We start from the raw sequence: 12036 nt of genomic DNA on the forward strand, positions 1-12036 counted from the left end.
ACTATTACTGTACATAATTATTAGGCAACTTAACAAAAAACAAATATATACCCATTTCAATTATTTATTTTTACCAGTGAAACCAATATAACATCTCAACATTCACAAATATACATTTCTGACATTCAAAAACAAAACAAAAAAAAATCAGTGACCAATATAGCCACCTTTCTTTGCAAGGACACTCAAAAGCCTGCCATCCATGGATTCTGTCAGTGTTTTGATCTGTTCACCATCAACATTGCGTGCAGCAGCAACCACAGCCTCCCAGACACTGTTCAGAGAGGTGTACTGTTTTCCCTCCTTGTAAATCTCACATTTGATGATGGACCACAGGTTCTCAATGGGGTTCAGATCAGGTGAACAAGGAGGCCATGTCATTAGATTTTCTTCTTTTATACCCTTTCTTGCCAGCCACGCTGTGGAGTACTTGGACGCGTGTGATGGAGCATTGTCCTGCATGAAAATCATGTTTTTCTTGAAGGATGCAGACTTCTTCCTGTACCACTGCTTGAAGAAGGTGTCTTCCAGAAACTGGCAGTAGGACTGGGAGTTGAGCTTGACTCCATCCTCAACCCGAAAAGGCCCCACAAGCTCATCTTTGATGATACCAGCCCAAACCAGTACTCCACCTCCACCTTGCTGGCGTCTGAGTCGGACTGGAGCTCTCTGCCCTTTACCAATCCAGCCACGGGCCCATCCATCTGGCCCATCAAGACTCACTTTCATTTCATCAGTCCATAAAACCTTAGAAAAATCAGTCTTGAGATATTTCTTGGCCCAGTCTTGACGTTTCAGCTTGTGTGTCTTGTTCAGTGGTGGTCGTCTTTCAGCCTTTCTTACCTTGGCCATGTCTCTGAGTATTGCACACCTTGTGCTTTTGGGCACTCCAGTGATGTTGCAGCTCTGAAATATGGCCAAACTGGTGGCAAGTGGCATCTTGGCAGCTGCACGCTTGACTTTTCTCAGTTCATGGGCAGTTATTTTGCGCCTTGGTTTTTCCACACGCTTCTTGCGACCCTGTTGACTATTTTGAATTAAACGCTTGATTGTTCGATGATCACGCTTCAGAAGCTTTGCAATTTTAAGAGTGCTGCATCCCTCTGCAAGATATCTCACTATTTTTGACTTTTCTGAGCCTGTCAAGTCCTTCTTTTGACCCATTTTGCCAAAGGAAAGGAAGTTGCCTAATAATTATGCACACCTAATATAGGGTGTTGATGTCATTAGACCACACCCCTTCTCATTACAGAGATGCACATCACCTAATATGCTTAATTGGTAGTAGGCTTTCGAGCCTATACAGCTTGGAGTAAGACAACATGCATAAAGAGGATGATGTGGTCAAAATACTAATTTGCCTAATAATTCTGCACGCAGTGTATATATATATATATATTAGAGTTGAGCGGACACCTGGATGTTTGGTTTTCGAGGGGTTCGGCCGAACTTCACAAAAAAAATCGAGTTCGAGACCCGAACTTGACCCAAACTTGAACCCGAACCAAAACCCCACTGAAGTCAATGGGGACCCGAACTTTGGAACACTAAAATGGCTCTAAAAAAGTCATGGAAAGGGCTAGAGGCCTGCAAAAGACAGCAAAATGTGGTTAAGAGCATGGCAAGTGCTATGCAAACAAATGTGGATAGGGAAATGACTTAAAATAACATAAAATACGTAAAAATAAAAAATAATAATCTTGATCTAGGAGGACGAGGTCCATATGGAGTAGTAGGTTGATGAGGCGGTGGATGTGGCGGTGTAGGTGGAAGCTGCGTTGGAGGAGGAGGAGAAGGTAGCCAACACTGGTTTTTGTTTTTGTTTTTTATTTTATTTATTTTTTTGTTTAAATTTGGGTAGACCCCAAAACATTGGAAAATATTAAGAATAAAACAAAGAGAATGTGCGCTGGAGTACAACAATGGCTGGGTGAGGCCGGTATACATGTCTATTCTGCACAAGTTCTGTGGGATCCCTGCCTGGTTCATTTTAATGAACGTGAGCTTGTCCACATTGGCTGTGGACAGGCGGCTGCGCTTGTCTGTGATAACCCCCTCCTGCCGTGCTAAACAAATGTAAAGACAATACACTAGCTGCAGGGCAGGCCAGCACCTCCAAGGCGTAAAGGACAAGCTCAGGCCAAGTGCCCAATTTGGAGACCCAGAAGTTGAAGGGGGCAGACCCATCAGTCAGTACGTGGTGTAGGCGTGTGCACACATACTGCTCCACCATGTCGCACGTCCCAGTGACATCCACGATCTAATTGGATATCTTCTCTATCAACTTTCGATGTTCTTTTATGCACCTACCATGGTGATCACAGGTAACAGGGAATCAGGGTTCCATGCCGGAGAAGGATGAAAGGAGGGGGCGCGCGTCAATTGAAGCCGAATTTTAGAAATTTAAGTCCCTGTCACCTATGCAGAGCAGGGGTTTTTCAACAACAAAAATGGGTTAGGCCTCATGCACCCGACCGTTTTTTTTTTAGGAAGCATTTTAGAAGCATTATACTTACCTGCGCTGTCTGTGGCCGGCCGGGCGCTCCTCCTACTGGTAAGTGAAAGGTCTGTGCGGCGCATTGCTTACAGCACATCCACTTAGTGGATCATCTATCCTACATGTCTGGTCACTAGTGCAAATGTGTCCTGTGTTGGGCGGTACCCCATATGTGCAACTATGGCACTGAAATGTACTACATGCACTAACCTATTTACCCATAGCACCATATTAAATTCTATTGATTCAAACCATAATCGCTAACAAGATCGTGTTCACTCCCAGATAACAACAAACTGTCAATTGTTTTTAGATTATGCTCTTTGTATATAATTTCTTCCCCTATGTTCAATGTACATGTATATACAAAAATTTTCTCTAACAAAAAATTTTTTTCATCTAACGAAGATCTTGATGCATATATTCTGTGACTCATACAAATATACATTATTATTTTTGTAGATTTAAGACCACTGAAGAAGGCCGTGACAGGCCGAAACGTCTGGTCATTTTCTTCTATACATGAAGCTGTAAAATTTGCACTGGAACTTTGATCATGTGATGAAAAAATGAAAAATTAAAATTTAATAGCAACAAGTACAACTGTGTGCTGCAATCTTCTTACTATTATAGTGTGACTGAATAAGTCCTTGCAGGCACCAGTGAACCAAAACGGAGTGCGGTACTCCAAAACTCAACACTTGCTTATAGCACAGACCTTTCACTTACCAGTAGGAGGAGCGCCCGGCCGGTCACAGACATCGCAGGTAAGTATAATGCTTCTAAAATTGCTAAGTAACCATGGCAGCAAGGACTGCAGTAGCGTCCTGGTTGCCATGGTTACCGATCGGAGTCCCAGCGATTAAACTGGGACTCCGATCGGAACTCTCTGCTGCCACCAATGATGGGCATCTACACCTGGTGCCGGCCCAGACCTAAAGGCCATGCAGAAGTCAGTGCATGCTTGCTGAGATATATGTACATATACAATGAGAAATAGCAACAGCATAAGCTTATAAACAGGTAAAATATACATATATTTTTTTTAGTGAAGATTTTAAATGTCCAGGTCAGACGTGCGCGGTGTGTAGATAGTGAGACACGGAGATATTTAAGAAGATATGATGTTGAGTCAATATTTGTTTTTGACTGTATTTTGTCTAAGGGAACAGCTTTTGCTCATGTTAGGTTTTTTCGTGTTATATTGCAAATGGAGGTATCAAACAATATATATACATTTATATGCAGGATAAATGCAGACATTTATCCTGCGCTGGATGCAGACCGCTATTAAACTAACCAAGGGGGGGGATTTTAATTAGGAGGGGGGGGAGGGGGGGCCGAACTGGCCACCAATGAATGTAATCCAGGGGAGGGAGGGGGGTGTGCCCCCTCCTGCCTGGCAGCACCTGATCTCTTACAGGGGGCTATGATACGCACAATTAACCCCTCAGGTGCAGCACCTGAGGGGTAATTGCGCGGATCACAGCCCCCTGTAAGAGATCAGGTGCTGCCAGGCAGCAGGGGGCAGTCATGTACACAGTTCGTAGTATATTCTAACTTGAAGCGTCCCCATCACTATGGGAACGCCTCTGTATTAGAATATACTGTCGGATCTGAGTTTTCACGAAGTGAAAACTCAGCTCTGAAAAAGCTTTTATGCAGACGGATCTGCGGATCCGTCTGTGTGAAAGTAGCCTACGGCCACGGCCACGAATGTGTGCATCCATGTTTTTTCACGGACCCATTGACTTGAATGGGTCCGTGAACCGTTGTCCGTCAAAAAAAATAGGACAGGTCCTATTTTTTGGACGGACAGGAAACACGGATCACGGCCGCGGATAACAACGGTGCATTTTCCGAGTTTTCAATGGACCCATTGAAAGTCAATGGGTCCGCAGAAAATCACGGAAAATGGAACAACGGCCACGGATGCACACAACGGTCGTGTGCATGAGGCCTTAATGTCACCCACCAATTGAAGAGACGATTTTACAAAAATTAAGTTCCTGTAACCTATGCATAGCAGGGTTTTGTATACAGCAAAAATGGTAAAACGTCACCTGAGAATGTAACAGATGATTTTTTAGAAATTTACGTCCCTGTCACCTATGCAGAACAGGGGTTTATTCACGGCAAAAATGGTAAAATGTCAACCAAGAATGTAACACACGCTTCTGCACCCTGCTCCCTCTTTTGCTCAGGTATAAATATATAGAGTTCGGACCGCGCATATCATCAAGGCCAGTATGCAAACCAACCAGCTTCAGAGGGTATCATATACACGCCCTGCTTTTCATAGCGCTGTGTAAGTATAATCTGTGCAGTGCAGGTCAAATAACCGTACGGACTTACACTATCTTAACTTTTATCAGTTGCAGGATATCCATATATAGGATATTTGCAGCCCTCGGTTCTCTTTCAAAAGGGAGAAGGAAGAAGGAAAAATTGTTTGCATACTGGCCTTGATGATATGCGCGGTCCGAACTCTATATTCATACCTGTTTAAAGCGTGACTGACCCCACAACACTTTTCGGACCTGCAGCACAACATTGTTGCGGACTGGTGATTAATTTCTTTTGTATCCCTCTTTTGCTCAGCTGGTGCCTCTGTGCGACCACCGCCTCTTCCTCCAAACTGCACTCGTCACTCGCATGACCTTGATTTCATGTGGGGTCTAGTACCTCATCATCCTCCACATCATTTTCCACCCAATCTTTACCCCTGCCCTCTTTGTCGGTCTGCAGACTGCAGAAAGCCGCAGCAGTAGGCACCTATGTTTCGTCATCATCAGAGACGTGCTGCGGTGGTCTTCCCATGTCCTCATCCTGAAATATAAGTGGTTGGGCATAAGTGCACTCAATCTCTTCCACTTCTGGGGCAGGGCTATGTGGATGGCCCTGGGAAACTGTGTTACCAGAGTCATCAAAAAGCATAGGAGACTGCTGCATGACTTGGGGCTCAGACTGCTTGGCTGATTCGCAAGGGGGTGAGGTGAAAGACTGATGACCATGGGCTGCAGGTGCCAACTCTGATCTTTCAGCAAGGGACTGGGTGGAATACAATGTGAAGGAACTGGAGGCACTGTCAGCCACCCAATCTACTATCGCTTGTGTAACGGACCGTTTCAGCAGACAAGAGGTTAAAATCCGTTTAGACGATATGCCCCTTTCTGAGAGACAGGCACAGCTACTGCAGCACACCAAACTCCCGAACTAGATACAAAATAGCACTCCAAACTGGAACCTCACGAATAGCTGCTAGCAGACGAACAGGAATCAGCTTACACTCCTGGCAATCAGTCTCTACCAGCATACAGCGGATCCCCCGAATAACGAGACAAGGTTCCGTGTTGAGGGTCAAGCAGTGGTCTGACTGTACTTCAAGTACAGCCTCTTTTATTCATAAACCACAAACATAGTACTGCCCACAGGGTTTTGAAATACAACCAATCAGTAATTTACAACACATGCAATGTAAGTACAGCAACCAATCGTTCACGCCCCCAGAGGACCAGAAGGGAGACTGCGACACAGGACAGATACAACATATCCCCACAATGCATCATGGTTTCCTCCTCTCTGTCCCGGAGACAACCGAGGAGCAGTCCAATTATCTCTCAGGACAAAGGGAAATCGCCAATACACATGTGGATACAATAGGACAGACATCACCATTTAAACACACAATGGGACAATGGCACAATAGAAACACACCCAGCATATTCCTCCCAAGCTGACAAGTTACACTTATTATAAATTGTTACAACTTTGTAAGTTTACATTGTCCATACATATAACTTACATGAATTTAAACAGTATAACTTGGGGACAAACCTATCCAAAATTCACTGGAATAGGTTCAGGGGTTTAAAAGTTAGTATGGGCCATAATCCTGAGGCAAGAGGCTTTTAAACAGGCCTCTCCAAAACCCAGTGGCGAGGTTGGTTTCGCCACAGCTTGCACTTGTTCTGGCCTCACCATTCATAGAGCCGCATTCGGCTCTACCAAATAACGCTGAAGGTTCTGTTTCCTACTCGCACCTGAGGAAGGTGTTTCACTTGTACAAGTAGCTGGCACAGATCGACCCCGTCCTCTCCCTGCAACAGGAGCTCCACCAACACCAGCAGCACCACGACCAGGGCCACGTCCCATATTTGAAGCTCTCCTCATTCTTTGCGTTCACCCACCAAACTAACAGATGGTTTAAGTCAGGCGACAATGTAACCGCCAATAGTCAACAATTAAGTTCACTGACAGTAAGGCTGTCCTGGTGTCATAAAGAGAAAAAATTTATTGAGGTCACACAACAGTGTGATAGGCAAATTTTATACAATTACTTCACGGTCACAAAAAATGTGAATTTGTCAACCAGCAATGTAACAGCATTATTGACTGGTTGTATTGGACAGTCAGAAATGCAGCAAAGGTCGCAAATGTAGTAGCTAGCACAAAAAGTGTGTTTTTTTCAAACAAAAATATAACAGCAGTATTTAATGGCTGTATTGGACAGTCAGAATTGCAGCAAAGGCCGCAATTGTAGTGTCTAGCACAAAAAGGGTGTTTTTTTCAAACCACAATATAACAGCAGTATTTAACGGCTGTATTGGACTGTCAGAAATGCAGCAAAGGCCGCAAATGTAGTATCTAGCACAAAGAGGGTGTTTTTTTCAAACCACAATATAACAGCATTATTTAACGGCTGTATTGGACTGTCAGAAATGCAGCAAAGACCGCAAATGTAATATCTAGCACAAAATAGGTGTTTTTTTTTTCAAACCACAATATAACAGCAGTATTTAACGGCTGTATTGGACTGTCAGAAATGCAGCAAAGGCCGCAAATGTAGTATTTAGCACAAAATAGGTGTTTTTTTCAAACAAAAAGATAACAGCAGTATTTAACGGTTTTATTGGACTGTCAGAAATGCAGCGCAGGCCGCAAAGGTACATTATGGGGAAAAAATTAGATATTTTTTCACCCACAGTGAAACATGTGGATTTACTGATTTTATTTCTGTATCAGATTTGCAGTCCAGGCCGCAAAGGTACTTTCTGGCAAAAAAAAATATATTATTTTTTCACCTACAATTAAACAGATGGATTTAACATTTTCTTTGACTATCACAAATGCAGTGCAGGGCACAAATGTACTTTCTAGCACAAAAAAAATAATATTTGTCCCCCCAGAATCTAACAGATGGATTTACTGAATTGATTACACTCACATATGCAGTACAGGGGTACTTTACAGAAAAGAAATTGAATATGTCACCCCCTGGGTCCCTGAACTCACAGACGGATTACCTATATTATTTTCCCTTCCCCTGGCACATATGCAGTGCAGGTGTACTTAAAAAATGTTATAACATAAGATGGCAAAATTTAATAAGAAAAATAGAGGTATACATAAACGAACAAGTCTAAGTATTAAATCCGAGGTAAGAGGCCAGTATACAGCCGGATGCACTGGGTAAGTGGTGGGGAAGGAAATCCCTAGCACTGATACCCTAAACTGGTCCTCTGCCCAGGGACGTCTCCTGATGGTGGGGTCGCCCTGTCCACGTGCCTATTCTCAACCTCCTGGCTGACCCTAGTAAGGTGAACAGTGGAGGGAGATAGGTGAAGAGTGGTAACTCGGATAACTCGGAAAACTAGCACACAATAGTAAATTTAGAAAGGTGTCCACTGTATACTGCCCTCGTGACAGTCTGCCAGGAGGTACAGGGACCACCAAGAGGATAAAAAATACAAACAGACACACGCACAAATAAACACAAATATATAATGACAATAGATGACCTACAACCCCGACGCGTTTCACCCACAGCAGTGGGATCATCAGGGGGTAATAAGAGGTAGGTATACTGAGGACCGGGAACCCGTGACAATGGCGATAGCAGGTCCAGTCCAATGATATGTGTGTAAATAAATGCGTTGATAAATGAACGCGAAAACAGACCCAAAATTAGTAAGTAGTTGCCAAATGGCAGATTACATACGGTACATCAGCGGCACGGATAGTGAATTCAAACGCCTAGATGCAGACTGCAATTCTATATGGAGAACAGAGACTTGGGTAAGATTATATAGGCCAAAAAACGATATACACACATAGCGCTAAGAAGATAAAGTCATAGTAAGTACCTGAGATTGATGATGGCATAAGGATCACATAAGGATAATTTGTAAAGAGGCTCATGCAGGGGCATAAAGAATAATCCCCCCGAACCTACCTAGCAATATAAAACACAAGATAAGCATAATGATCCCTAACAAAATGACCCTGACCCATATAGCCAGAGTAGGAGGATCCGTATAACAATACCTAGTAAGCACTCCAGGAATATGATAACGAGGTTCGTAGCTCCTCAGGTGTAGGGCTACCCACCAGGAAGATACCTAAAATGCATAAGTGCCTGATGTTAAACTCAGGAACCAGGCCGTATGGAAGCTATAATGAATATAGTGCACTGGTACTTACATGTTGCCGCCGTAGGTGTGGGAAGGTGGGTCTGAGGCGGTCATGCTGTATAGCCCCGCCCTTTAAATACCCTGTGCGCCCATTCCTTAGGATAAGGCGCATGCCCGGGGGGACAAGAGGGACGGCTCCGATGCAGACGCCGTGATTAGTGCGTTCCAGGGTGGAACGCACGCTAGGATGCGTCCAAACAAATGATTAGCCGGACGGATATCCGGTGAGTGTGACACTGAAGGCCCATGTGTGGCTGGCGTATGGCGTGCGTGCCACCGTGGAACGCACGACGGAAGTGACGCACCCAAGTTGCCACAAGACCGGATGTGCGGTGTGTGGCGTACGACATGCGTGCCACCGTGGAACGCACCCCGGAAATGACGCACCTATGTTAATGCCCAGCCGGAAGCTCGGTATGTGGACCGCATACCTCCGTGTGGCAAGGAGACCATAAGTGGGCCTGGGTGGGTACACATATTTGGGAGGATGGAAAGAAATAATAATACTAATACCGGTAAAGCACGAAGGGATACACCTCACTATTGTATACATATATAATCAGCAGGGGAAGGTAACCCCAGCTTTCCATGTACCCCAACCCAGGCCACACATTGGGTAAATCCTAAAGAGGGTAATAGTGGAAGAAATGGGCCTAGCGTAAAGGGACAGGGGAGAAATTAGGAGAATGGGGGGCGGGGGGAATTGTATGCCAAGGGAGATGAAAATAAAATAATGCCTATATATACACATATTCATAGATGCAAAGATGGGGCTACCATGAAGATACCACGGGCGCCCTCTAAAGGGTGTAGGAAGATGCATGAACACCCCAAATAAGTAACATTCGGGTACTTAACGTGCCCAGGCTACGTTTCAGGGAATAACTAATATTTTTACTGAGGCCACAGGTGCTAAGCAAACAACCCCGGATCAGGGGAGGACCCGCACCGAAATCAAGCAGCGAGGCAAACAGGAAGATTACAGTCTAGATACGAATGGGTGTGGGTGGGCATATAGGGGAAGTAGGCAATTATAGAAAGCACGAAAAGGTCAGGCGCTCATTAAGACCACGGGGTGATTGGGAGCGGAACCTGTGAATCCACTCACTCTCCTTCTGTAGAATACGCCTGTCCAGGTCACCTCCTCTTGGGGAGGGGGGATCAATTCAAGGACAGAAAACCGGAGACAAGAGGGATCGCCCCCACGGCAGTCATTAACATGAGTGGCCACAGGTGTAGGCTCCCTCTTGATGACGTCATTAACGTGTTCTAGGATTCTTCTCCTCAACTCTCGTATCGTTTTACCCACGTAGTCCATGGGGCATGGGCACTGGCATAGGTAGACAAGCCCCTTGGACAGGCAGTTGATAAAGTCCCGGACCTGAAATGAGTGACCTGTAGCCGAGCAGGTGACTGATTTAGTGGTCAGGATATATTGGCAGGCCTTGCATCGACCACATTTGAAAATACCCATGGGTTTCCGGTCCAGCCAGGAGCCACCCTTCAGGGGTGGTGAAAAGTGGCTCCGAACCAAGCGGTCCCTAAGGCTCCTACCCCGTCTATAGGAGACCGAGGGTTGCTTACTAATGATGTCCGAAAGATCAGTGTCCATGTGGAGAATCGGCCAATATTTGTGAAGGACTTCCCTAGTTTCCCGGTTAGCGGAGTCAAAGTTTGCGATGATCCGGGCCGGTTGAGGGCCGTCATCGGTTTTCCTTCTAGAAACTAAAAGTTCAGTCCGTGGTCTAGTGGATGCACTCTGGAACGCTTCCCGTAGTACTCCTCTAGGGTAACCCCTTGCCAGGAATCTATCCTGAAGCCTGCCAGCCTCATGAAAAAAGGAAGAATCATTGGAGCAGTTTCTCCTGACCCTAAGGTATTGACCTTTGGGTATACCCCGTCTGAGAGGGGCGGGATGATAACTGCTCCAATGAAGATTGATAAATGAACACTTATAACGCGAAAACAGACCCAAAATTAGTAAGTAGTTGCCAAATGGCAGATTACATAAGGTAAATCAGCGGCACGGTTAGTGAATTCAAATGCCTAGATGCAGGGGGGGGGCGGAGCTTGCGCCGGATAGTGATGGACGCATAGTTCTTTGCTCTGCTAGGAGAATCGTCCCTAACGCCAGCTTTTTCAGCTTACAGAGGCGAGAATGGTAAAAATCGGAAACCCCAGGCAAGGGGACACCCCTGCACCCTCCAAAAACCAGACATCTGGAGGGGATATGGAGAAATTTCTTAAAAAAGCCGCAGCAACGGTCGCATCCAGGGAACCCAAGATGGCGCCGACCCCGCAATCCAAAACCCTGAAGCGCGCTCCTGTGCAATCAGAGGGAGAAAGCGACTCAGAAGACATCCAGGCCTGCTCGGAATTACCGATCACAAGAAAGTACTTGGACCGTGCTCTTAACAGGGTTATGGAGCCGATCCTGACAGAGCTCGCGGCCTGCAGACAGGAGGTGAGGCATATCGGGGAGCGGGTAGAAATCCTGGAATCCCACCAGGTAGCAACCTTGAACCACCAATCCGCGGTGTCAGCCTCTATCCGCCGCTGTTCTACCTACCTAAACGATCTCCATAATGCGCTGGAGGATCAGGAAAATAGGGGGCGCCGAAATAACCTGAGATTTAGAGGAGTTCCCGAGTCGATCCTTCCTGGGGACATTGCGGCTACCATAATTACAATATGCAGTTCACTGCTAGGCCCGGATTTCCCACAAGAGATCGTAATAGAAAGGGCGCACAGAGCCCTGAGACCCAAACCGAAGCCGTCAGAACCGCCCAGGGACATCATCTGTAGGTTCTTGAACTTCCAAGTTAAAGCCGCCATCTTAGAAGCGGCACGAAACCAACACGACCTAGCCTATGAGGATTCCAAGCTGAAGTATACCAAGACCTAGCTCCCTCAACGCTGAAAAAACGTAGAGCCCTCAAGCCTCTGACAGATTGGCTCAGGTCCAATAAAGTCCTTTACCGCTGGTCCTTCCCTTTCGGACTTGCCTTCACATTCGCAGGGAAGAGAATCAATATATCCTCTTTCACAGATCTTACCTCCGCTTTC

The sequence above is a fragment of the Bufo bufo genome, chromosome 3, assembly GCF_905171765.1.
Source record: "Bufo bufo chromosome 3, aBufBuf1.1, whole genome shotgun sequence".
Lineage (NCBI taxonomy): Eukaryota > Metazoa > Chordata > Amphibia > Anura > Bufonidae > Bufo > Bufo bufo.